Below are 27412 nucleotides of genomic sequence, written 5' to 3'. Positions count from 1 at the left end.
CAGAAACTAGCAGCATTGTCACCCCATAAAAAATGTAGACCAACTGATTCTTTTGTCATATGAAGGTTGCTGATACTAATAAAGTAAAGTAAACATGAGTCCTGGACCCACCCCCAACCTTGTATGCTGGAGCCCAAGATTCTCATTGATATTGACTGGATGGCTACAAACAAAGGTATCTTTCCTGACACAAGCAATTCTTGCTACTTTGTTAAATGGGGGTGTGTATGCTGATTAATGCTGGTTTTGTGCTGCTAGTTCAGGGATCATTCGGGATTTGGTTGGGACTGTCCAAGTTTATTCTAATTAAGACAGTGCAGAGAGGAGGTTTCTATACCATCAACCCATACCTGGGGCAGAATTTTACGGCAGCAGGATTTTACCTTCCCGCTGAAGTCAATGGGGTTTATAATGTCTCGCTGCATTTTACGGCCCCATCCCCGCCGAAACGGGGCCGTAAAATTCTGCCCCTGGACTTTCATCCTCAAGGCAGGGAGATAATTCCCAGCCCAGCGCAGCCAGCCTGCCATTGGAGAAAGTGCCTGTAAAGGCAGGATCTTCATTGTCGGGGGTGTGGGGATGGATGCGGGCTGGAGTTAGGCTAGCCAAGGTGGGAAAGTGGTCAGAGCTAGCTACATGGACTGCCATGTGCTGAGGCGGGCTGTCACAAACACAAAGGCCTTCCAGCTCTCATGCATCGCTCCCCACACATTCCCATGCCACCTCATGCCCCCATGCCATGCTATGCCCTCCACCCAGTTGCTATGGCCCCTCATGCTCCAAATGCCAAGCTATGGTACTTTCATGCCCATAGACCCATAATACACTGTATAGGACCAATGACCCCTATAGTGACAATAGGGAATGGGGTCAGGAATTTTAGAATCAGGACCCACCTGCCATTTTTAAAGAGCTCCTAAGTCACCTGGACTTAAATCCAGGCCATAGATGTCAAAGGATACTTAGCTAATCTACTGTGATAGCTTATCCCCAAGACTGCCTCCTTCAAAGTTACTGAGAATGATGATTTCTCTATTAGATGTAAAATTATAATTTTGAGCTTTGAGAATACTGGGTATTAATATGTGTCAGTAACTACTTGAAAGAATACTGTTAGCGCTGAGATTTGCTTTTTCTCTACCCTTGGGTGGAATGATGGAAAATTAAAAATGCTTTTGAATTTCTGTCAGTACAAGCTACAATGAAAAAGCCAGAAACAGAGCATTCTTGATGTGGTAATACAATTATGTAAAACTGATCACTACTCCAATGTCACTCAAACTGCCGTGATGGTAATGGTCAGATCAATCCATTTAATGCAATCGCACCACAAAGCATTGTATTTCCTCAAATAGCTGAAACTGAATGAAAATAAATACTATGTAGCAAAAGAAGAAATCACTGACTTAAAATTGTTTTAGGCCGGCCTGCTAAAATGGGGCGGCCGGGGGCCTGAGGCCCACCTGATACTAGTCCTTGGGACTCATTTAAATAAGTGCATGCTGGGTGTCAGGCAGCCGCTAAAAGGCAACTGACTTGGTTGCCAACATTTCACATTTTCCCTGCGTGCAACTGACCCATTCACCTTACTCTTGATCTGTCTCTCTCTCCCACCTAGCCACTTCTACTCTCTCTCGATCACACCAACTGTTGTAATATGACTTTAAAGGATTGCATTTTGATATCACTAGGAGGAAGTGTCCAGTTTTAGGTTCACTTTTGCTTTTAAGCAGAGCACACAGTGCACAGCTCTGTTGCTGGTGTCTTCAAGCTTTATGTCTCTGTTTAAATGTTCTCCGTGCATATTTGCAATAAATGAAGCCACAATGTGTTTTCACACCTTCTTATGAGCAATTGATGCCTTTACATTATTATTACACATGTAATGTGGTGTACAGCAGTGGTTCCTTCTTAACATCGTGTTGCTCAGCCTGGCAGCAAGATTAAATATGGATGCAACACAGAGAAGAGCCTTAGATCATGCTACATGGTATGAGGTGACCCTTGATGTTTTGGTAAGACCACAACAAACTGCATCGTTGGAAAGCGTTGAAATTGCAGTGTGCTGACTGCGGAGAAAGGCTTTGAAGACACAATGCCGGGACAGTCCTCAAGTAAAGAAATGGTAAGCTGATGGGTCCCTCATGGTGAATAGGGCAGCACATTTGAGAGGACCAGCACTGGGTTAGCTCAGTGGGGAAAGACGAGCGACCAGGGTGTGGGCTGGATTGATAGGAAGCAAGGGAGAGTCAAACAAAAACAAAACAAAACCATCACACACAAAAAAAAAATCGGGCCAGAGAAGGTTGCAATTATAATGGGTGGAACTTTGGAAAAGAGCATGAAAGTGGCTCCAGAGACACTCTTTCCAGGTACTATAGGAGAAGGAAGGTCAAAGGGATATTGTCAAAATATCCACAAAATTCCCCAGGTTGAATTGGGATGCAGCTGACCCACTGTCCGCATTCAAAATGTTTAAACAGAGCTATGGTTTCTTGATTCAGGAGTGTCTGAACCAGATAAGCAAGTCATAAAAATTCATCTGGCAATTGGGAATGAAGGTCTACACAGGCTGAACATGTCAGGATTAATAGCAGAAGAATTAAAGGATCTCCAAAAGATATGAACTACATTGGAAGACTAATTCACAGTCAGGTTAAACCTTTGTATTCATCGACTAGAGTTCATGTCATTTCGACAACAGCTACAGAATCCATAAACCACTTCATCAGCAGATGCAGAGAAAAGGGTACATACTGTGATTTTTCAAACACAGAGCTAGCAGACAGAATTGTTGAGTTGATAATTGCATCCACTCCCTGGAAGCATTCCAGAAAGATATGCTAGACAAGCCCAAAATATATAGCATCACAAACCTACTGAAGGATGGACGTAAATATAAAACATTCCTGACAGGTTGATGATGTTCACAGGTCCTAAGTACAACCCCAATTGTTGACGCACTTACTAGAACACCTAAACCTAGCAAGGCGTGTGGAAGGTGTGGCCTTTTGTACGCATCAAGGAAATGCCCAGCTTTCTAACAATTCAACAAATCATGTGGCAGAAAGGGCCATTGGCAGCAGTGCACTAGAGCAAAGGCTGATGCAGCTACAAAGAGCAGTGCACTGATCTAAACAGACCATACAAAATGGGTACCATCAAGCAACAAGAATAACCACCCGGTATCCCATCCGCAACATATACATGAGGTGATTGACAAACCAAAACATGACAATGATGAGGACAACAAGATGAAGAGTGGGGAAAATATGATTCACACCATCAATTTCGTGGAAAACATAGATGCCATCACTCACTCACGCTTGGGCATAGATTGGATGGAAAGACTTACAAGAAAGGCATTCTATTGGCCGGCTATGAACAATGACATTGAATTTGTCTGTGGAAGGGAGAGGCATGCCAAGAGCATATGCTGAGATAGCATAAAGAACCATTGATTCCACATGAAGTTCCTACACATCCTTGGTCCAAAATCACATCAGCCATCTTTCATTTCCATGACACTGACTTCATCATCATCGTTAACTACTTTACCAACTATCCCATCATTTGACAATTGCACAATATGTCAAGCACACTCCAAGTGCTATTTTCAGTTTATTTGGTGCACCTAGAGATCATTACAGATAATGATCCACAATTTATTGGTAAGTTATTTCAGGACATGCGAGAGAAGTGGAATATTGATCACACTACTTCTTCTCCTCATTACCCTAGATCTGATGGCCTTGCTGAATGATTCACATGGTGAAATCCCTAATTCTCAAATGTAGACAGACCAAACACGATCTACACATTGCAATGTTACATTTGAGAGTAATGCCTTTGAGTGCAACTATTGCATCATTGGCAGAGCTCCTGTTTGGCAGACCAGTGCCTACTAATTTGTCTGCTCTTACCCATACTATTCTCTCAGAAATAGAGAACAACTTGTAAAACTGCAAGAGAAAATTACCGAAGGGCACGATAAAAATGTAGGGACAGAATTGCCAAGTTTTGAGTTGGGACAACAAGTTCACATGCAGGATCCCACAGAATGTATGTGATAACCAGCTGAGATGACAAGCATTTGTTTGGAATAAAGGGCCTATGAAGTCATTACACACAAAGGCACAATGTTGAGATGTAACCAAGCCAAATCAGATCAATCCCAGCTCCTCAACCACCATACAGTCCTATAGCATCTCAGACAAGATCCCAAACTCAACTAAGAACAACATTCAGGAATGACAATCCCACAGCTCACTGTGAGCAATTAAAGAAACCTCCAGACAAGATTACCATTACAAAATCTGGGCATACTAGCAGATTGCCTCTACGCTTTAGAGAGTCATATATTCATCAGGTCTATATACTTTTGTAATGGTAACTAAACATGAATATGTATTGTGAATAGTTATACTTCTTTGGAAGAGTGGGGAAGTATCATTAAAAAGGGTAATGTTGTAATATGCCTTTAAGAGATTGCAGCATGACATCACTAGGAGGAAGTGTGTCATGCGATCCAGCTTTAGTTTCACTTTTGCTTTTAAGCAGATCACACAATATACAGCTCTGCTGCTGGTGTCTTCAAGCTTTATGCTTCTGCATACATGTTTCCATGTGCCTAGTCTCAATAAATGAACCCACAATGTGTTTGTGCATTTCCTTATGAGCGATCGGTGCCTTTACAATATTATATCACACATGACACCAACTCTATCCCGAACTCATTCAGTTTTCTTCGCTTTCATTCCCTCCCTCTGATTGCCCCTCTCCTTCCCAATCACTTCCTCCCCACCTCTCTTAAGACCTACCTGAGGGCTTCTGTTGAAAACAGCTTGTGGTCAAGTTGTGCTGGCAAGCCAATATTGTCCCATTTTACCTCCATAGGATCCTGTTTATGTTCAGCAATAATTGACAGAATTCTGTTTTATAATTTCCTAACTGCTGTGTTGGTCTGACTCAATTCCTATTTACTCAAATTATTCTTAATTAGTTATTCACTGAAATGAATTGATTGAAGCAGAACTGCACAGTACTTGGTCTTCTTGTATGATCCCCACTGATTATTTTGCTTGTTATTTTCATGTTTGAAAGTGATTTGATTTGAACATTAATGCATTTACAGAATTGTAACAGACCAAGAGGATGAACATAAGAGATTACATTTGTATTGTTAATCAGGGCCCTGATGAAATGGAACAAAAAGCTTCTCTTATTGTTTTTATTTTAAGTTACTGGCCAATTGCTTTAATAAGACAGATGAAAAATGTTATCTATCATTGAATATCCGGAGGTGCTGTGGCCTATTTTTGCTCAAGGCTAAAAAAGTAATTACTCTTCCGCCTTGGGTTTTCTGTCCAGCAGGTCACCTCCTGGGGGGGAGATTGCTGGAACTTAACAAATTCGTTCACATTAAGGAAGCACAGCTGTTTTCAAAGATTGATTTTCAGTCCGGAGGCAAGTGTTTGGTGATTCTGGCTCCTTGGAAAGATTAGCCTAAATCCAGTCCCATTCTTTTTGACACATGTGGCATAATTGCCTTTAGTAACTGCAGAAAATTTCATTTTAATCAGTTACCAGAGATTAGTGTTTGACAGTGATAAACAGGCAGTGTTGCTGTAGAAACTTCTTTTTGACAGGGTGTCTTTCCATTAATACCTCTAATAAAGAAGACTGTCAGGATATCTTTTGGTGAGTAGCACCACAATATTTTTTTCTAAGAAGGCTGCTTGCTGGCAAATCCTTTAAAAAGAAATTTGTCTGGGCCCATTTCAGTCCTAGAATCTGGGTTGCATAGACAGTGCGTGGCCAAATTAGGAAGCATATGACCAGTCCAAAATTGGGTCTTGGGTCCCTTAGGAACATTTTTGCACAAACTGTCAGCAACTCTTGTGTTACCGCAGGCAGATTATGACTTTACTTTGAACAATATCTGGCAACTTGCCTTGCAGTGATTAAGCAGCAATTTGAGTTAGATAGGATAGGGATGACCAGGGCACCTTGGAACATCAAAACATGGGGCTAAATTTTACACTGGGGGTGGGGTTCCCTAACCCCACTGTAATAGTCAGAGGCGAGCCTACTTCCACATGGCTGTCTCACTTCGCAGCCATAACGGCCAATGGTCCTATAACTGGCTTGAAGTGGGATGTCCTCCCTTCACCAGCGGATGGTGTAATGGTATTTTCACTGGACTAGTAATCCAGAGACCCAGGGTAATGCTCTGGGGACCCGGGTTTGAATCCCGCCACAGCAGATGGTGGAATTTGAATTCAATAAAAATCTGGAGTTAAAAGTCTAATGATGACCATGAAACTATTGGTTATTGTTGTAAAAACCCATCTCGTTCACTAATGCCCTTTTGGGAAGGAAATCTGCTGTCCTCCTGGCCTGGCCTACATGTGACTTCAGACCCACAGCAATGTGGTTGATTCTTAAATACCCTCTAAGCAGTGCAATGAGGGATGGGCAATGGCCAGTGATGCCCACATACCATGAATAGGGATTTGGGGGATTGGGCAGGGGTTGTTGCACCTTGGGTCATACAATGGGTAAGGTGTGCCCATCAAGGAAGCAACTACACCAAACCTAACATCAAAGCTTGCCAGGTTTTACTAGGCCACTAGGTGACCAGGCATGGGTGAGTAGGCTGCCCAATGCCTCTGGATTCACTCACCAGAAGAAATAGTTTATATTTTTCACAAATACAGCCTATTTCCTACGAAAGATGCATCCGAGATCCTCTTGATCACCTGTGTTCAAGCATAAAGAGCCCAAATTTCTAGTCTTACCTCACGACATTGTCTTTTACAACTATCTTAATGAACTTAATTGTTGAGCTTATTTAGGAGACAATTGAATTATTCATTTAATTCCACTTCTACTCTAGCTAAAGCAGTGCTGTCTGTAAGCATGCAGGAACTTTGAGTATTAAACTCCAGATTGTTTGATTTAAATTTTAAGCAGCTTTAAGTGAAGGAGGTGATATGCTCTTGACCTCTTCAAACGAAACATGGTAAATACAGCCATGAATCAGATAAGAATTGGACTTGATTGTGGTTTGTTCCCTGTGGTATGACATTTCAAATGACAATACCTTCTTGGACACAACTTCCTACTTAACCATATAACATAAATTACACCTTACTAAAGGAAAAGGAAGAAATCCTTAAAAGTTTTTCTCCCAGTGAATGCACAATATACTTTTTTTTGCATTGGGTGCATGATGGCAGTGCTGAGAGTTGTAAACATCTCCAGAGTTCATGTTTTTTAAATCAAGTGTTGATATTTAAAGAGATGGTGTTGGTGCAAATCAGGGAGGTCCTGGGGACAGTGAGCTACAGGAACAGTTCCGTGTGAAAACTGTTCAGCTTGACAACCATATTATGCATAAATCTTCTGCCATGCCAAGCTTTTTGATGTGTTTTTGATTTTTCAATGTTTTGAACAATTCTATTAAAATTAAAGTAAGAACAACGGCTGTTAACTCAATCACGTTCCAAACTATGCCAAGGTTTCTGCCACACCTCAGCCAACGTTACAGCAGACAAGTTCGGGGGAAATTCCCAGTCCTGATATTAGTTTGTTTCTGCATAGAAACAAAGGTGTCTCTCAAGATGCTTCACCCGACTGATTGTACCCCTTTGATTAAAGGCAAACTCTACAAATAGGAATCAAAGTGCGAGGTGTGTTAGCTGAATCTGAAGGGGGTGGAGGGGAGACACTGAAGAATATTAGTTACTGATATGAGACTGATTACAATATATTTTCCATTTCTGGTTCTCAGGGAAGATGTATCTATTTGACTAATGCTATCTCCTTCCATGTTGCGTTTCTGCTGGAAGTGGTTTCTTACTACTCTGGGGTTAATGTTGAGGCAAAGATCTGAAAAACCTTTTCTCATTTTTCACCCCCCAGTTAGATTGTCAAAAGTACTAGCAGTATAAAACATACCTAATTATGAACTTTATGGCACAAGCTACAAGCGATTTTGATTTCTTTGATTGTAAATAAGTTTATTCAGCTGGTAGAATATATGCCATGGAATATGTTTATGTCAGTCAGTTGATCTATAATCCTGTTTGTTACTTTTAAGGCACGTTATATTAATTCACTGAAGCAGCTCTACAGGAATGCAAGTCAACTTTGAATTAACTGGAAATGGACAAAGTCATGTGGATTATGGGTAATGCAATCAGATGAACTTCACTCAAGGCTGCCTCAATTCAAGGATCATTCTCCCTCCCTGAACCTCCCACCCACAATGTTTTCCTTCTCTTTGATTCACAAGGAAATCTGCTGGTGGGTGAATCCAATACATAAGCTATTTGCCTTCTGCCCCAGAGGAAATATCAGAGGTGTCCATCAAAGAACTCTTAGGATTACACTTATAATTGCTAAAGTGGCACAAACAGCAAACACCTAGGGATAATTCAAGATGAGAAATAGACCCCTGGGTCCTGAAAGTTGTCCTTACCTCACCCAAGTGATCATCACAATTCTCAGAGGAGTAGGCATGACAATCCGATAACAAACAAAATGTCACAACTGAACCAGTGTCTGTACTTAGCTAACATCATGCAAGCAACCTTTCAACACAAGTTACTGGATAGGGAAAAATGTAGGAACTGTGCCTGATCTTTTCTTTCTTTATGACAAACTCAGCAATTCTTACAGCCCTTCACTTTCAATAACTACTGTTCTGGCTGAGCAAGGCTAACTCAGCAGAGGCTAGGGTGGAACTTGGGCCTTACTGGGCTGCATAGATTGATACCATCCAAAGTGCATGATGAACAGGAGAATTACGAGTCCAGGAAAGACTATGTTTAGCATGTCATTAATGGAATCATTAATATGGTGAATATAGTATTTACTAAATGTGCTATGATATCTAGTGACAGGGTATCAATTCTACATTAATTTATATTGTTTTTATAATAACAGACTTCCAAATTTGAATACCTTAGACTTTTGATTGGTATCTATTTGGACTACCGGTGGTCTAAAGGATGACCAGCTCTAACATTGTTGGCCTGTTACAGTTATTGTTTAGTCAGTTTCAGATGGCTCTGGGGGCAGATATGCAGATTACACATCCTATGGCCTATCTAACCAAGAATGAAGTAATACAAACCCATAACACTCCAAGGCAAATGTGCTCATTATAACACTAGTATTGACTCCTTAGTGAGTACACATTATATTTCATAGCATGAGCAAAAATACTGTAACACCAAAAACAAAAGAATGGTCAGCAGCATTCAGAACTTACTGACAATTAACACTTCAAATTTTATTTCCATATTCAATATTTTTACATCTTGAGCCCATCCTTGGCTAGTATTCTGTTATTTAGAACTTATCAATATGATAGTGATACTGTTAATATTTTACAAAGGGATTGATTCTGAATAGCCAACATCACCTTTATTTCAAATCTGTCAATAACAGGGCTGATTATTGAGTACTAATGATGAACATGAGGCTGATATTCTGCTTTGGTGGAGTTAGACTCTTGTGTTTGGTAGGGCCACTGGCCATCATGAAGATATGTGCCAGAATCATCTGTGCCATTATGGTTGGAATTGCAGGTTCCACAGGATAGTTAGTCCATAATAGCATGAAGAATAAATTCAGAATCTGATTTAATTTAACACCAAGGCATATGCACACATTCACTCAGCAATCCCCTGCATACACTTTTGAACAATTTGAATTTTAATTAGCCATCCTTAGCAACAATGGATCCAGGAATCAATAGCAGTCCCTTTTGCCAGTGTTGCTATGGGTTATCTGATGGAAAACATGTCAAGTGACATATTTCCATTATCTGAATATCATTTCAATATACACATCCATAGACAGGAATGTTGAAAGTTACTAATGACAAATTAATGAGTAGGAAAATCAGCAGGAATGTAGTAAAAATGTGTCCCAGCCCAATTTTACAACCCCACCCCCAGGAGTTGCCATCAATGTTGGAAGTCAGTCCTGCTTACACAGGGTTAGTGTCAGGACAATCAGTCCTTTTTACACAGAGTTAGTATCAGGACAGTCAGTCCTGTGAAAGACAGTTAGTCTCAGGACAGTCTGTCCTTTTTACACACAGTTAGTGTCAGGACAGTCAGTCCTTTTTACACACAGTTAGTGTCAGCACAGTCAGTCCTATGAAAGACAGTTAGTGTCAGGACAGTCAGTCCTGCTTACACAGAGTTAGTGTCAGGATAGTCAGTCCTGTGAAAGACAGTTAGTGTCAGGACAGTCAGTCCTTTTTACACACAGTTAGTGTCAGGACAGTCAGTCCTGTGAAAGACAGTTAGTGTCAGGACAGTCAGTCTGTTTTACACACAGTTAGTGTCAGGACGGTCAGTCTTTTTTAACACAGTTAGTGTCAGGAGAGTCAGTCTTGCGAAAGACACTGTTGAGCTGGGAATTTCCTCAAAGTTTCACTGCCATAATTTAGTAAGATGTATGGCAGCAGTCTTGTTTACTTGCTGAAGGAAAGGTGCAGTGGGCAGGATCGGGAGCAGCCGCGAAACAGCCTGCCACCCGTGATCAGGCCCCGACCACGATTTCACACTGGTGGGCCAATTAAGACCCAGCCAGCGTGAAACAAGGCTCCTCACTGGTCGGCAAACAGTGTGCGGGTGCAAGGGTCAGTCATCTGCCCTGTCCAAAGGTGGCCCCAGTGGTCGGTTTAAAAATGGCTCTGGCAGATCCTGAAAGGCTGCCACGGAAGACATTCCCTGAGCTGGCACTATGGGCCCATGTGCAGCTGGAAACGGCAGGTTGGAGGGCACTCGGTCCCCGCTTCTCTGATGAGTGCCTTGCTGTCCACCTTTTAGTCCATTTCAATCCCTTCCCCCCCACCCCACCCCCACTAGGACCATCTGCCACTAGCTTGTCCTGCTTCCTTCCCTTAATGTCCCCATTAGGAATCCTTTAGATAATATCACCACCGTCAACACCCCTTTGTCCCTTTGTCTATGACATCTTTGGCAGTCTCTTCTTGGCCTCCACCTATCACTGGCCCCCTATTGAGCTCTCCTGACCCACTCCCTTCTACCAGCTTATATTTCATCTCATTTCTATATGTCTTAGTTCTGATGAAGGGTCATACAGGTTCGAAACGTCAACTGTATCCCTCTCCACATGCTGTCTGACCTGCTGATTTTTTCCAGTTATTTTTGTTTTTGTTCTAGATTTCCAGCATCTGCAGTTTTTTGCTTTTATATTAACATGGTGCAGCGCTCCTGAGTGCAGTACCGGAAGGGCTTCAATGACCTGCTGCACTCAGGGTGAGTACTATGTTGGTATGGGTCAGTACACAGAATGCAGAATGGTCTGACCGTTCCCCGCACCCCCCATGGACCTGAGCGGATGCTAGAGTCTGAGTGCCAACTGTCAGTCACACTGGAGCTGGCCAAGGCTGCTTGATTGAGTGCCTTGTGGCTTGAGGGCCATGACTTGGATGTGCCCTGTCAGGTGCTCCTCAGCTGGGATTGGCCTGGCTGCAATGGTGCTCCAGGCAGAGAGTGGGCTAATCAATGCTCCTCTGTTGTTTCAGGAGAAGACAGTGCATAAGAATATAGAAAGGTTAGCCTCCTAACTCTCTTGAGGTAGGAGCAAGACATCCTGGAGTTTGAGAGCCGGCACACCCCATGTGCAACTGGGCATGGAGACACGGAGGTGCCAGACGAAGGCAAGAGTGCAGTGCACAGAGGTGAGAGTTTCAGCTTGTGCAACCATTCAAGTGTATTCTCTTCATTGATGTGAGCCTCGAACCTGGAGTCCCCATTAATCATTGGAAGATGATGGCACTGTGATGCAGGTCCCCATTGCCTCACCAGGGTGCCTGGCATGCACAGTGATAGTGTGATGACTTAAACAAATAACATGTCCTTCTTCTCCCTTTTAGGTTGTCCAGCTGGCATTCGACCTCCGGACCCCAAAGGGCCATCCCTGACACTGGCGGACCACCAAGTGTCATTTGCGCCTGTGTCACACCTGCTCTCTGAAGCAGGCACCAGCGCATATACCAGCATCTCGGTGGGCATTACAGTGGTGGATAGTATCTCGGTGCACATTGGTGAGGGCACTTCACAATCGCTTGAGGTGCAGGCGAAGGCAGAGAGTGCCCAGGGCGTCGGCAGTCGGAGGGCTGCTGGGGACCAGGACAATGCTCAGTCGAAGGCTGACGATGAGCCTCTGGAGTTGTCCATTTGGCAGCAGATACTGGATGTCCAATGGGATGTGTGGGAGGATCTGGCAGAGATCCATGAGGGTCTGCGTGCCATCGTCTCCATGATGGAGGAGTCCATGCGAAGCGTGAGCACTGTGTTAACCATCATGGCTGAGTGCACTGCCTCTTCCATTGAGAGAGTGGTAACTGTCTTGAAGAGGCAGCTTCAAGGACAGAATGAGGGGTTCCTGGGGTTGTGCTTGGATCTGCAAGCTCTCACACAAGCACTGACATCAGGTCAGTGGCAGTGTGGGAGATGGATGAGGCAACCAGTATCCTGGCTAGTGCCACTCCTCTGCCAGTGACTGTGGCATCTGATGAGGCTGTGGTGACTGGAGATATGCCAGCCATGGTACTGGCCACTCCCTCCCAGGTGGGGCCTATTCAGACTCCACTGGCCAGAGGACGATTGCCAAGGTCATTGAGGCCAACAAGACGGCAGAATCAGCAGGCTGTCTCCTATGCTGGTGCCAGCGAGGGGGGAGAAGCACTCGCAAATATAAGTTAAAGGCACCATAAGCACAAGAAGGACAGGTCATGGATAATTTTATGTTCATTTTTGTTTACTTTACTGGTCTGATGTTGAATACCAGAATCATTTCTGTTAAGATTATTGAACTGTCAGAATGACATAAATTGCATTTTTGTCATCATGGCCTGAGTATGCTTCACATTTTTATTTCATTGGTACGGGGAATGCCAGTATGTAATGCTGGATTGAAGTGGCTCTGAACTTTATTGTACAGGCACTGAGTGTTCTTTGTGTTAAAATGAAAGGGTCCTTTCAGACATCCGGGATGGAGGCGGCAGCTTTGACATTCATTTGAAGCTGATCTTTGGCAGCCTAGCTGAAGGAGTGTTGTATCAAGGCATCCCTGGTGTCCCCATCTCCCTGCAGGTTACCGAGGCCTGGCTCCACATCGTCAGCGTTCTCCTCACTGTGCTCCTCTTTGGACTCACAATTGGATTCATCCAGTGGGTGCCCCCTTGCCAGTGCCAGTTTGTGGAGAGTACAGCACGCAACCAATATCAATGACACCCACTCTGGGGCTATTGTAGTGCTCCCCCTGAACGGTTCAGGGATTGGAAGCGCATCTCGAAAAGACAACAGTCCTCTCTACCACCGCCCTTGTGGAGGCATGACGGATATTGTAAAGCTTCTCTGCCTCTGTTCTTGGGTGGCAGAGAGGTGTCATGAGCCACTTCTTCAATGGATAGTCCTTGTCACCCAACAGCCATCCATCCAGTCAGGCTGGAGAACTGAAGAGTCTCAGGATGTAAGCATTATGGGAGCTGCCTGGGCATCTTGCACAGACTTGTAGAATTTGTATCCTGTGATCACACACTATCTGCACGTTCATGGGGTGGAAACCCTTCCTGTTGACGAAGGCACCCGGCTGACCTGCTGGCACCTTGATAGCCACATGTGTGCAGTCGATGACACCCTGGACATGAGGGAACCCAGAAATTGCTGCAAAGCCTCTGGCTTGCTCAGCCTGGCTGACCTCCTCCACACAGTAAAGAATAAAGATCAGTACCTGCCGCAACAGAGCTTCTTTCACCAGCTTGATGCAACTGTGGACAGCTGATTGGGAGACTCCACACAGATTCCCCCACTGGGAAGAGTCGGAGGTATAGAATTTGAGGGCCACTGTGACCTTCAGAGCCACTGGCATGAGGTGTCCACCCACACAGTCAGAGCTGATCTCAGGCCCAATCATCTGGCAAACGGAGGTCATGGTCTCCCTTGAGAGGCTGTGTCTCCCTTGTCATTGCACATTGCACATCTCAGACATACTGAGGTAGCTGCATCGCTGCCTGTAAACCCTGGCAGCAGGATAGGGATGTCTTCTGCAGCCCCTTCCACCTTGGACTTCCTACTGGCCCTCCGCCCCTTGTGCCAGCGCCTCTCCTCCCACAAGTCCCTCCCCTGGAAGCTGCATTGGGACACCTGGCCTCCTCTCCCTTCTGCCCCTCTCTTCCTCCTCAGAGGAGGTGCCTCCAGTAGATACCACCATCCCCATTACCCATTACCAGGGTAAGGGAAGGCTGTCTGATACCTGGAAGGGTCCACACGGTCTGAATCCTCTGGGGGCCTGGCAGACAGCAATGAGCCCTGAAATGAAGCCTGGAAATGCTAAGAATGAAGCCGTCAAGTACCAATAAACAACCAGTTGCAAACTATCTCCCAAACTCCTCACCACTCACATTGGCAATGCTGCTGATCCTTTTTATCTCACCCTTGGATGAGGTTTGTGAAAATGTTTTGCCCAAGCAACGTGCAGAAAATTGCTCAGGCTAGGAAAAATCACAGTCACATGGACTGTTAAGAGCCTTAAGTGGCTGCTTAATTAATGGGGGCGTCACCTACACACATCCGCCGAGTAAAATATCGCACGAGTTATTTAACTCCCGATCGGGTGGGCGCACCCCCGCCCGCAGGGCAAAAAATTCTGCCCTTAGAGTCAGGACAGAGCTGTTTTAGCACAGTCAAAAAAAAGTTCCACAGGGGTTTTCCCTAATCTGCAACTGTAACTTCAGTGGAAGATCAGTGGATCATTTGGTGCTGACATAGACAAGGATATGTATTACAAGAAAACACTCATGTGCATAAGCATGCCTAATTCACAGCCTGCACAGTTGGTAGTGATTCCATAACCAATGACCTCCATGCCCAATTCTGCAATCTGCATTGCCATTTTTTTCCTTATTCTTTCATTGGATGTGGGCGTCACAGGCAAGACTAGCGTTTGTTGCCCCCATCCCTCTTGAACTGAGCAGTTTGCTAGGCCTTTTCAGAGGGCATTGCTGTGGATCAAGAGTCACATGTAAGCCAAAGCAGCTAAGGGCATTAGTGAACCAGATGGGTTTTTACCACAATCGATGATAGTTTCATGGTTCACTGAAACTCATTTCTGAGACTAGATTTATAATTCCAGATTTATCAATTGGATTTAAATTTTACCAGCTGCCATGGTTAGATTTGAACCCATGTTCCCAGAGCATGAGCCTGGGTCTCTGGATTACTAGTCCACTGACATCACCACTATGTCACCATCTCCCACAAAGATTAGGACCACTTTTCCTCAAATTTACATCATACTTAGTACACAGTTGCATATAACTCACATTTTTCCCTGTCTCTGTAAAAATATGTTCACATTTAATTGGGTTTTGCAAATATTTTCTAATATGAAACAGTTAACTCAAGTGTTCTGGCTAAGACAAAGTTTGTGAATTTCTTAACTTACAACCAGTTTGCTGTCTGACTGCTGTAGTTTTGAATACAAAAAGTTCCAGAAACAATGGAAATGGTGATTAATGGGCAGATTTGGATGATAACAACGGTGTACATTATTCATATAAATTTATGGTAAATGCTTCTAGGAAGATAAACTTTGCTGATCCAGTGAGCAAAGTGTTACTAATAGGGTGCCTGGGTTCTTAGATCTACAGATATAACAGCCAGAATAATTGATCTTTCTACATTGCTGTGTCTGTTAGATTCCCTTTTCTCTTTTTGTAAGATATTCTGCTTTAAATCGATTCAATGTACAGGTAAAGACCCTTAAGCTTAATACTGTGATGGACTGGGCATCTCTGGAAGGTTCCTGGATCAGCTGATGCATTAGCAATATGGATTTCAAAGAAGAAAATAGTAGCTGTCCAGTAACTTGTTTTTTAAGTTTCGACATTGCTTCAAACATAATTCAAGATTATTAGAAAAAATCATTCTCAATTGACTCAGCTGGTAAATGCACTGGGCAGTTGAGCTATACAAACCAACAGAATTAAAAGTTTGATCTTTAGTCTTTGTTGAATTAGCTGAGATCAGTTGGGGTGGATGTTTTGGTGCCCTAGGGCTATGGAGGGAATATTAACCCACGTCCCCATTCCTAATTGTCGAGAAAGGTCAGCTGGAGAGGCCTGTTTGGTGTCTCTACCTCACCAAGAGTGGAAAGTAAAATCAGATGCAATGTATATCTGGGTGTCTAGCCCTTTCCTGTAAGGTGCTCAAGATTAAAATTACTTCCCCACAATGTATTTGGATGATGTGGCCAAGGGTAGCAAGTAGATGAGGAGGAAGAAAAGACCAAGAATAGATCCTTGGCTGGGTTCCGGGGATAATAGTGCATGAATGAGAAGAGAGACCATTGTTAGAATTGTTCTGGCTACAGTTGAATAGCTAAGAATGGAATCAAGCAAGAACGTTTCTGCTCAGCTGGACAGTGGATGAAAGGTTTTGGAGGAGCATGGACTGTGTCAAAGGCTGCAGTGTGTTAGGAAAGGGCAAGGAGGAAGCACACCATGGCCACAGTTGTAGAAGATGTTTTTTGTGACTTTAATAGGGGTTTTTCAGATTGGGTAGGATGTGTCTGAGGCAGCAAGGCAAAGGCGAAAAAAGGTAAGTGGCTATTTCTTCCTCCCACACAGACCAACAAATCTTCAGAAATGAGGTTTTTTGACGGTTGTTTTTACACAGCATTCCAAAGGTCATGTAGTCCAGGGCCATTACTGCTGCAGGCCTCCTAGGCTTTGCCAGACCCAAATTCTGGGTGCAGGCCTCATTCAGGGGATAGCTTGTTCCAAGGACAAATCGGGACCATGTAAATTACATTAGCCTACAAAATTAGGTGTGTTCAGGCCATGTCACATAGTGCAGTTGTGTGGTGCTCAACCTGTACACTGGCAGGGGTAGGGCATATTGGAGCCTTAATCTTCTTTTGTATTGTTTAGCATTATTGCCATGGCAGGGGTCATTCTAGCTCAATATAAATTTCCTGGTTTCACTTAGACTGGTTGAAAGGGAAGACCTGATAAAAAAAAACAGGTTCTTCTGCTCATCAGTCTTAATGGATCCTGCAAGTCTACTTTTGGGTTGTTACCAGCTGCGCAAGACCTACATATTGGGAGCCATTGACACGAGCACATAAACCCAACACAGAAGGTGCAAACTTTTCTACTTCTTAAATCTATCTGATGGGGTGCCTATCTCATTCTGTTAATTAAGAGATAAGATTTTGTGTCCTTGCAGCAATGGGCTCTCTCTCCAATGGTGGGAGTCTTGTTGAGAGCCAAAAGTGTATGGCAGTGTTCCCTAACAATGAAAGTTGGTTCAAATTACAGTCTATTACAAATTTCCAGGTGAGCAGCTATAAATCTTCTATTCAGAGGACTATTTTCACACCAGTAGCACCCGAGATTATGAGAGTGGTGCTGATCTCCAGATGCATCCCATGTGGAACATCTAGGCTAGCCACCTCACTGCTGATTGTCAATAGCAGAATTGATCATTGATTGCACAAGGTGTTTGAGAGACACATGGTTAATTGGTGGAAATTTTCTTCTCAATAAATGAATTCTTCTTTGAAACATACGTGCCAATTGGATGAAAGTGGATTTCACACTGATTAACATGACCTGTGCAATAATCAATAGTCTATCATGATCTGTCAATTTTCATGCTGGCCTTAGTTCATGTTTATTTCAGTTTGCAGGGGAGTTTACTATACTGACAGATATGCAGTAGTAATAATAAGAATTCAGATAAATCAATCACAGGCAGACAGTTTACAAATTAGATGGAGTCAGCATTCATAGATAGTCCAGTCTCAAAAGTGGATGACTGCACCACACCAGACAACCTTCAGCTAGGGGTGGAAGGGTGTTAGTGTTGGGAGATTAAATATGCTCTCATTTTGAGCATCAAGTGTCCTCTTAGACCTTTTCTCCTTTATCGTGCCTTCAAAGCCTTCTATCCCCTTCATTAAGCCCCTTCACACAGTTCAAAACACTGGGGCCAAAAAGAGTGGATCTTATGGCGCACTTCCGCCATATGTCTCACAGGTGAAGGGGTTGAAAAGTAATCCTGGACCCTTATATGCAGGTCCAGGCTTTTCCTGCGAGTTTCCGCAGGAACTTTTAAGAGCTGGAGCCTCCACCCACTCCAAAGATAGCCACTGATGTCAAAGGCAATTTTACTGCGGGAGGGGTCTTGAAGTTAGGATTTCCTACATCCGAGCCTGGCAAAGCAGTAAGGTGGTGGTATGCTGAGTGAGAGGAGGTGTACCATTCAGCGCATGGACCAACTTGGAGATGCAGAACTGGTGTATGGCCAAGATGCCTAAAGACTGAAATTTTGCTATTGTAATTTTAATTGAATCTGATGATGCACTTAAAACTTCTTTCTGGGAAGGGCAGGTTGGAGGTAGTGGTCCCTGCATCTTCTCCCAGAGTTGTCTGATAATAGAACTTTTAGTGTTCCCCCTGACAGGCACTTGCTATGTACCCTTAGTAGTGCAGGCACAAGCCTGAATCCTGTAAGAATAGTGACCTCCCTCTGACCCTGCAGTGTCAGTGCCAGGGGTCACTGCTGGGTGCATCCTATATATTCTCAGGCCTAAGATCTATTGCAGTTTTTTTGTGGTCACCCATAAAGATCTGCAAATTACAGCATCAATACTTTATACTGCAGTCAAACTGAGCATTTTCATTTTTGGAGAACAGGGAATTTTCTATTCTTTTGATCCTAAATGTCGAATTAAGCCCTACTCAGCCAGCAGAAACTGGGACAGTAGAAAGTTAAACTCAATCAATTGACTTATCTGCTGATGCCCCGCCTAGATCTTGTTGTCTTAAATACTTATCTGAACAGGCACCAAGGGCACCTTGTTTCCAGGACTGTCACTGACCTCATCTCCTCTGGAGATCTTCCTCCCACAGCTTCCAACCTGATAGTCGCCCAACCTTGGACGGCCCGCTTCTACCTCCTACCCAAAATCCACAAACAGAACTGTCCCGGTAGACTGATCACTTCAGCCTCATGGAACTCATTTCTCATTATCTTGACCCCCTTCTCTCTCCCCTTGTCCAGTCCCTTCCCACCTACATCCGTGATCCCTCTGACACCTTACGTCACATCAACAATTTCCAGTTCCCTGGCCCCAACCGCTTCCTTTTCACCATGGACGTCCAATCCCTCTACACCTCCATCCCCCACCAGGATGGTCTGAGGGCCCTTAGCTTCTTCCTCGAACAGAGGCCCGAACAATCCACATCCACCACTACTCTCCTCCGTCTGGCTGAACTTGTTCTCACACTGAACAATTTCTCCTTCAACTCCTCTCACTTCCTCCAAATAAAAGGTGTGGCTATGGGTACCCGCATGGGCCCCAGCCAAGCCTGTCTCTTTATGGGGTATGTGGAACATTCCTTGTTCCAGTCCTACTCCAGCCCCCTCCCACAACTCTTTCTCCAGTACATCGATGATTACTTCGGTGCTTCATGCTCTCGTCGGGACCTGGAAAAATTTATTAATTTTGCTTCCAATCTCCACACCTCCATCATTTTCACATGGTCCATCTTTGACACTTCCCTTCCCTTCCTTGACCTCTCTGTCTCAATTTCTGGTGATAGACTGTCCACCACTATCCATTACAAGCCTACCGCCTCCCAAAGCTACCTCAACTACAGCTCCTCACACCCCGCTTCCTGTAAGGAATCCATCCCATTCTCTAAGTTCCTTCGCCTCTGTTCTGATGATGCTACCTTCAAAAACAGTTCCTCTGACATGTCCTCCTTCTTCCTTAACCGAGGTTTTCCACCCATGGTCGTTGACAGGGCCCTCAACCGTGTCCGGCCCATCTCCCGTGCATCCACCCTCACGCCTTCTCCTTCCTCCCAGAGACATGATGGGGTCCCCTTTGTCCTCACTTATCACCCCACCAGCCTCCGCATTCAAAGGATCATCCTCTGTCATTTCCGCCATCTCCAGCATGATGCCACCACCAAACCCATCTTCCCTTCACGCCCCCTGTCGGCATTCCGTAGGGATCGTTCCCTCCGGGACACCCTGGTCCACTCCTCCATCACCCCCTACTCCTCAACCCCTACCTATGGCACCTCCCCATGCCCACGCAAAAGATGCAACACCTGCCCCTTCACTTCCTCTCTCCTCACCGTCCAAGGGCCCAAACATTCCTTTCAAGTGAAGCAGCATTTCACTTGCATTTCCCCTAACTTAGTCTACTGCATTCGTTGCTCCCAATGTGGTCTCCTCTACATTGGAGAGACCAAACGTAAACTGGGCGACCGCTTTGCAGAACACCTGCGGTCTGTCCGCAAGAAAGACCCAAACCTCCCTGTCGCTTGCCATTTTAACACTCCACCCTGCTCTCTTGCCCACGTCTATCCTTGGCTTGCTGCATTGTTCCAGTGAAGCCCAACACAAACTGGAGAAACAGCACCTCATCTTCCGACTAGGCACTTTATAGCCTTCCGAACTGAATATTGAATTCAACAACCTTAGATCTTGAACTCCCTCCTCCATCCCCACCCCCTTTCCGTTTCTTCCCCCTTCCTTTTATTTTTACCAATAATTTATATAGATTTTTCTTTTCCCACCTATTTCCATTATTTTTAAATCTTTTATGCCCTGCTAGTCTTTCCACCCCACCCCCACTAGAGCTGTACCTTGAGTGCCCTGCCATCCATTCTTAATTAGCACATTCGTTAGATAACATCACCACCTTCAACATCTTTGTTCTTTTGTCTGTGACATCTTTTGATTATCTGCTCCTATCACTGCTTGCTTGTCCCTACAACCACACCAGCCCCCCCCCACTTCTCTTCCCCCCACCCACCCCACCCCCCCCATCTTAAACCAGCTTATATTTCACCCCTCTCCTAATATTCACTCAGTTCTGTTGAAGGGTCATGAGGACTTGAAATGTCAACTCTTTTCTTCTCCACCGATGCTGCCAGACCTACTGAGTTTTTCCAGGTAATTCTTTTTTGTTTAGCAAGGGCACCTACCTGGAACTGACAGTTTCCTTCCTTATCTATGTAGAACAGGAAAAAAAATGTTCGATCCAATACTCCTATTTCCCAGTTTTTACTGGTGTTCCATTTTAAAGTACACAAGACCAGTTCAGACCAGTATTCTTATTTTCCAGTTTATACTGTTTTTTTTCTGGGAAGCAGCACAAAATACATAGCAGGAGTAAATAACTGCCAAAAGATACAACCATAGGACTTATATACAAGTCCTCAAAATATTAAGTGTCCTCAGCAGATAGGAGTGTTCGCCACCACCTTGTATTACGTGGATGTGTAAACTACATATTCAATATCATAGTCTTCATGTTCAAATAATCTTTCAGTACTTTGAATAGTTATCAATTGTACACGTTAAGCAGCAAAGAACACAGCACCAATGGCTGGAAGGATCTTTACTCAAAGGAGCAGGAAGTAGATTCAGTATGGGTGGAGCTAAGATAGAACAATTGTCTGAAAACATTGGGTACAAATAGTTGCAGCCCCCCTAATAGTAGCTATATGGTTGGACTGAGTATTAACCAAGAAATAAGAGGAGCTTGTAACAAGGGAAATGCAATAATCATAAGGGACTTTAATCTTCATACAGACTGAACAAATCAAACTGGCAAAAATACTTTGGAGGATAATTTAATGGAAAGTGTTCAAAATAGTTTCCTAGAACAATACATTGTGGAACCAACCAGGGAAAATGCTATTTTAAATCTTGTTTTGTGTAATGAAACCAAGTTTAATTAGTAATCTCAGAGTAAGGAACCCACTAGGGGTGATAAAGTTACACTGAGTTTGAGAGTGACATACGTATGTCCGAAACTAGAGTGTTGAACTTAAATAAAGCCAATTACATTGGCATAAGAGGTGAGTTAGCTAAAGTAGGTTGGGAAATTAGATTAAAAGTTATGACATTAAATAAGCAATGTGGAATATTTAAAAAATATTCCTTAAATCTGCTCTCACTTTGTTTGTTTTTGGATGGGAGCTTTTGTAATGACTCTGCATTTTCTATGAACACTTCCTCAAGACACATCTTTTACTTCTTTACCTGTACCATTGCCATCCTATTTTTGGCTTACACTATCATCTTTTATGACATTTAATCACCCTTGTCTTCCACCATATCACAGACCTTCCATTTTGTTCTTTGCTCCCCTTACAGCTTTCCCTGCTTCTGTAATTGCTTCACGTCTGTTCAATCTCTATTTCCAGTTCTGATAATATGTCAGCATCATGAAATTTTAACTCTGGCTGGAATTTTACTGGGCCATTTAGAGCAAGGTTGTAGCCAGGGTCAGAATGGTGGCTGTAAAATGGAGAGAGAAGGCAGGGAGTGGTGTGCCCGTAGTCTTCCCACCATCATGCCATCTTGCCAGTAGCCATAAAGGTGGCGGAGGGCCATCCTGCCCGGAGGCCAAGTGAGCCACTTAAGTGGCCAATTAAGGGCCTTCCCAACCCCACTGACATTTTATTAGTTGCGGCAAGGGGAGGAGATTTCCTCTACTACATGAGAATACTGCAAATTAAACCTTGCAGCAGCCTGGTGGACTCCAGAGCAGGAGGTCCTCCTATTCAGACACTCTTGGTTCGAGGAGAGGTCCCCAGCATTAATGCTGCCTCTGTGGCAATAGCGCTGTCTGCCCTCACCAACAAACCCTGCCCATCAGGGCCTATCTGACTGGGCCGGCTCCCTCAGACCCCACTTACCCTCTGATCTGCCTGCAGTTCTTCATGGCAGGCAGCCTCCTTAGTACGGACAGCAGCCCAGATGACAGCCACTTAATTGTCTGCTGCTGACAATATGTGACCCCAGGCCCCACTGGCTGCTGATGTGGGGTTGCCCCATGTTTTCAGGCCTGTCATGGGAACCCCACCACCAACATTAAATCCAGCCTACAGTTTGTTTTTCTGCAGATGCTGTTGGACCCTCCGACAGTGCGGTGCTCCCAAAGCACAGACCCGCCGACAGTGCGACGCTCCCTCAGCACTGACCCTCCAACAGTGCGGCGCTCCCTCAGCACTGACCCTCCGACTGCTGATTGTTTCCTGCATTTTCTGTTTTTATTTCAGATTTCCAGCATTGGCAGTATTTTGGTTTTGTAATTATTGGACTGTGCCCTTCCTTTGCAAGTTGAAGATTTCTGGATTTATAATTCAATCAATAATGAAGCCATACTTAATAACTAGTCTAGAGAATTTTATTCAGATCTTTTTAAGTGTACGGGAGGAAGGGGAAGGCTGGGACAAACCCACTGGGAAAGGAGAGGATGTGGGTTTCTTTGATGGTCCAGCAAAATCTCAGTAAAGAATCAAAAATTGATTGGACTAATTGTTCATCACATTGATCAAACATCTCATTATGTGGGTGTGTTTGGTCCAGATAAAATTGATTAAATTTGTCTGTCATTAGTCAAACGAGACAGGTGAATTAGTCCGGTCAAAGAACTGAGCCATAAATGTGTGCAAGGACTGATAACAGATCCAGTGCTGGCAAACTCATACAGAGCCGTCTGGTGTACTGAATCAATCAGACAAGCAACACCAACTGTTTTAGACAATAAGTATTTGACTTGCTTTTACTGACCGTGTCCACTTTAGGACTGATTCACCTATCCTGCCTGCATCTACAAGCTAACTTTGTTGATACTTAAGTCCCAATTTTAACCTGTGTAGTGTCGGAACCAGAATGGGAGGGTAGTGCCATAGAACCAAAAAATGGAGATCCCCAGGCCAGTGCCATCATAAGAGTAGTGGTCCTATACAAATGAGCCCCATGCAACTTAGATGGACGGATCGTAAAAGCTGGCAAAAAGATCAAGCATGCACATATTTAACACATCATGCCATTTATTAGGCTTTAATGAACTAGATGCCCTTTCCATGAATCCTTTTAGTGCAATAATAACTATGTAAGTGTGGAAGGTGGTGAGGAAATTCAAAGCCCTATTTTTGCTTCTGTATAATCCCCGAGTGGCAGGATGAAATGAGGTTGCTGGTTGCTTTATGTCTAGAGAAAAGCTGACTGCAAGAAAGGTCAGAACCAAAAATGCATAGGTAAATTCTTCAGAAGTAAAATTACATTAGGTTGTTCCTCCTGACCACTCAAGGAAACCTTGGGGCTCCTCTGTACTGGGATTCTCCCCTTTCTTTGACAGTGATGGTGTGCTGTGCTTCCCCAACCCCCTCTCCTCACTTATTTTACTGGGATCCATTTCCTTAGTTAATTCCTATACCCCTGCCCCCTAGGCTCCATATTGTCTGCACTGACTTCAGGCAGGAGTCATTGGAGAAATTAAAATGAGGCCAGGATTTGGAATAGCCCAAGCCTTACAGTGTGGAGGACTTAGCAGATCCACCACCCATATTTACTCCCTGGGATAACAATAGATGCTTATGCGCCTTACTCTACCCAACTCAAGCTTCCACATCAGCTTTGATCTGAGCTTGTTCTTCACTCCCATCACTAGAAAACACCTTTGAATATCTGCAAGTCAAAGAAGCATTTCACCTGTTGGAATTAGCTACCAGTGGCTGGATCTTCTTTCCCAAATTAACCACCTCACTTACATGCCCATCTCCATCAGTATTTCAATTATCCTGTCACAAGCACCAAGATCTCATAAATAGCAAATAAAATAGTCTGATTCTGCCTTCTCCTCACCTGGCCCTTAAAAATCTATCAAAAATCATGCCATTCCCCTCCTTGAGTAGGAACACAACCTTACCTCACCCTCTTCCTATCTCCCTGCTCGAATACAATGGGATGTAAAATCTACCATGTTTGATTTCCATTTGTAATTCTATCTTGTAGGAGTTTGTGCTACTTTGGGTTCAAACATGATACAATTTCCTTCTGCCCCTCTGCCTCTCAGGGTTTAAGGTATAAACATTGGTTTACAGGAAGCCTCAGCTCCTATTCTATTTAACGATAGCAGGTCAGTTGCAGTAACTGCAGGAGAACATGTCCCCCATCTAGACCCAGCCTTAAATCACATCAAAAGTTGTTCTCCTTCATCAAGTGAGTTGTGTGTGATCTTGGTTAGGTTGTCAGACAGAGCAACTGGTAGAGAAATATTCTCTCTTACAAATCATACTGTTACTTTTGGGAAGGAAGAATTGAATGAGTGAATCCTGCTGTGAGATTTTGCTTGTCCCACTTTGTAATTTCACACCAGCATCATTCCATTATGCTGCAATGAGGAAGTGGCTTTTTTTCAACTCTTTGTTTCATTTTCCCCTCTCCACTCCTGAAGGTCCTGAATCTCACTAGATTGGTTACTGGGATGAATGATTTGCCCTATGATGAAAGGCTGAGTAAATTGGCCTTGCAATCTCTTAAGTTTAGAAGAATGAGAGGTGATCTCACTGAAACATACACAATTCAGAAGGGCCTGACAGGGTAGATACAGAGGCTGCTTCCCCTGGCTGGGGAAGCTAGAATATGAGGACACAGACTCACAATAAGGGGTCAATCATTAGGACTGAGATATGAGGAGGAATCTCTTCACTCAAAGGCCTGTGTATCATTGGAATTCTCTATCCCAGTGGATGCACCATCACTGAATATATTTAAAGGTGAGATAGACAGATGTTTAGTCACTCAGGAAGTCAAGGGATATGGGGAGCGGGTAGGAAAATGGAGTAAAAGGCAGAAGATCAGCCATGATCATATTGAATGGCAGATCGTGCTAGAGGGGCCATATGGTCAACTCCAGCTCCTATTTGTTATGTACTCATGTCTTTAGTACAGTGGGATAACAGGTGCCAGCAGTTCTCTAGTATTTCACTTGTTAGTCAGTCTTTATGCATGAGCCTAAATAAAGGGTGACGGCATGTTGCCTGACCAAGAGGGCGTCACAGTTACACTTAATTCTTTCCTTCATTACATACTCACACACACACTTTCCATCTAACTTTGCCAGACCTGCTGAGTTTTTCCAGGTAATTCTGTTTTTGTTTTGGATTTCCAGCATCCGCAGTTTTTTTGTTTTTACCTTCCCAGTTTGTTGGGGGCTTGCAGAGAATTGGGGGGTGGGGGTGATGCGGCAGGCTGAGAGTGATAAGGTAATCATAATAACCCCTACTGCCATCCGAGCTCCAAACAATTAGCTGTATAAAACAGCAGGGTCTTTGCTGACCTGTGAGACTCAGGACTACAACATTATGCACATTCACCTACTGAGCATTAAGATCTTTTAAAAAAGATTTTACTGATGGAAGGAATAGTGGGTGAAAACACAAATTGTAAAAGAGAACGTACTAACATGGAATTTTCTAAAACATAACAATACCGTTGCATATTTCAAACTCATTCAAATTAATTATTACCCTCCTTTCCATAAAATGAGAGTACTTTTTACTACCAGCACTGTGGTCCACACAATGGGTTGAATTTTATGTCAATGGGATTTTACGTTCCCGCCAAAGTCAATGGAGTTTAGAATGTCTCATCGCATTTTATAGCCCCGTCCCTGCCGTGACGGGGCCGTAAAATTCTGGCTGTTAGTAGCCCACGTACCTTTTCACTGGCTACAAATGTGCAGCAAGCCAGTCATTATATAAATCTGTAACTAAGGCTGGCTATTTAAATAAGGAATACAACACATCCTTCAAACATCCTGTCTCATTTGATAAATCCCTTTCACTGGCATTGAAAGACTAAAATCTTAACTTTGGCTCAGTATCAAACTCCAGCTTAAAAGGTTTAGGTGTACATTTTTTCCATACAAGAATTCAAAACTGTGGAAACGCAGAAGTAACGTTCTCATAAGCCTTTAATAAACTTCTTGCTGTTGTAAAAGTGTTTTACAAAATATTTAAAAGTTTTCATCAAAGCTGGACAAGTCCAACAACAATTGAATCATTAATACAGCATTGTGCTCTTGATTTCTCACTGTTCGGAGCAGAGATTTCTCCATTTGTTACTTCTTTAGCTCTTACCTTCATCCGTCAGTGTACACGTCCCTTGCCAACAGCCTGTGTTTACTTCTCCCTCAATGTATCTCTTTCCCTTCTGCTGCCTAGCTGGCAGCAACGTCAATGAAGCTGAGAGCCCCTTTGCTGTGCTCCGGTCTCTCTGTGCAAGAGCTTTTCAAACTGTGCTCATTTACTCTACTCTATCACCCACCCCAATGTCATCAGCAAATGGCAAGGCGGGAGCAGAGATACACAGCCCAGAGCTCAGTGACCAGCTTCCCAGGGGACACGTGACTAAAGCTGCCAGAATGACTTTCATCTCACAAGCAGCTGGGATCAATTAAAATGCTGCTTCACTGCAGTTGGCTGGACCGCGGATATCCTCCCACCCTCTACTGATTGCCTTTTCCTAGTTCT

General features: G+C 43.8%; 1 protein-coding gene across 1 annotated transcript in view; it reads right to left on the bottom strand.

The window, feature by feature from the left end:
• Positions 1-27207, bottom strand: part of mid2 (midline 2) — a 277586-nt gene extending 250379 nt beyond the window's left edge. Inside the window, exon 1 of the mRNA XM_041195865.1 lies at positions 27020-27207. The gene's annotated coding sequence lies outside the window, so the exon portion shown is untranslated. The remainder of the gene's footprint in view (positions 1-27019) is intronic.
• Positions 27208-27412: the final 205 nt, after the last annotated feature.

Source organism: Carcharodon carcharias, chromosome 9 (genome assembly GCF_017639515.1).
Source record: "Carcharodon carcharias isolate sCarCar2 chromosome 9, sCarCar2.pri, whole genome shotgun sequence".
NCBI lineage: Eukaryota > Metazoa > Chordata > Chondrichthyes > Lamniformes > Lamnidae > Carcharodon > Carcharodon carcharias.
Note: the sequence above shows the minus strand (reverse complement) of the source record. Positions and strands in the feature narration are given on the sequence as shown.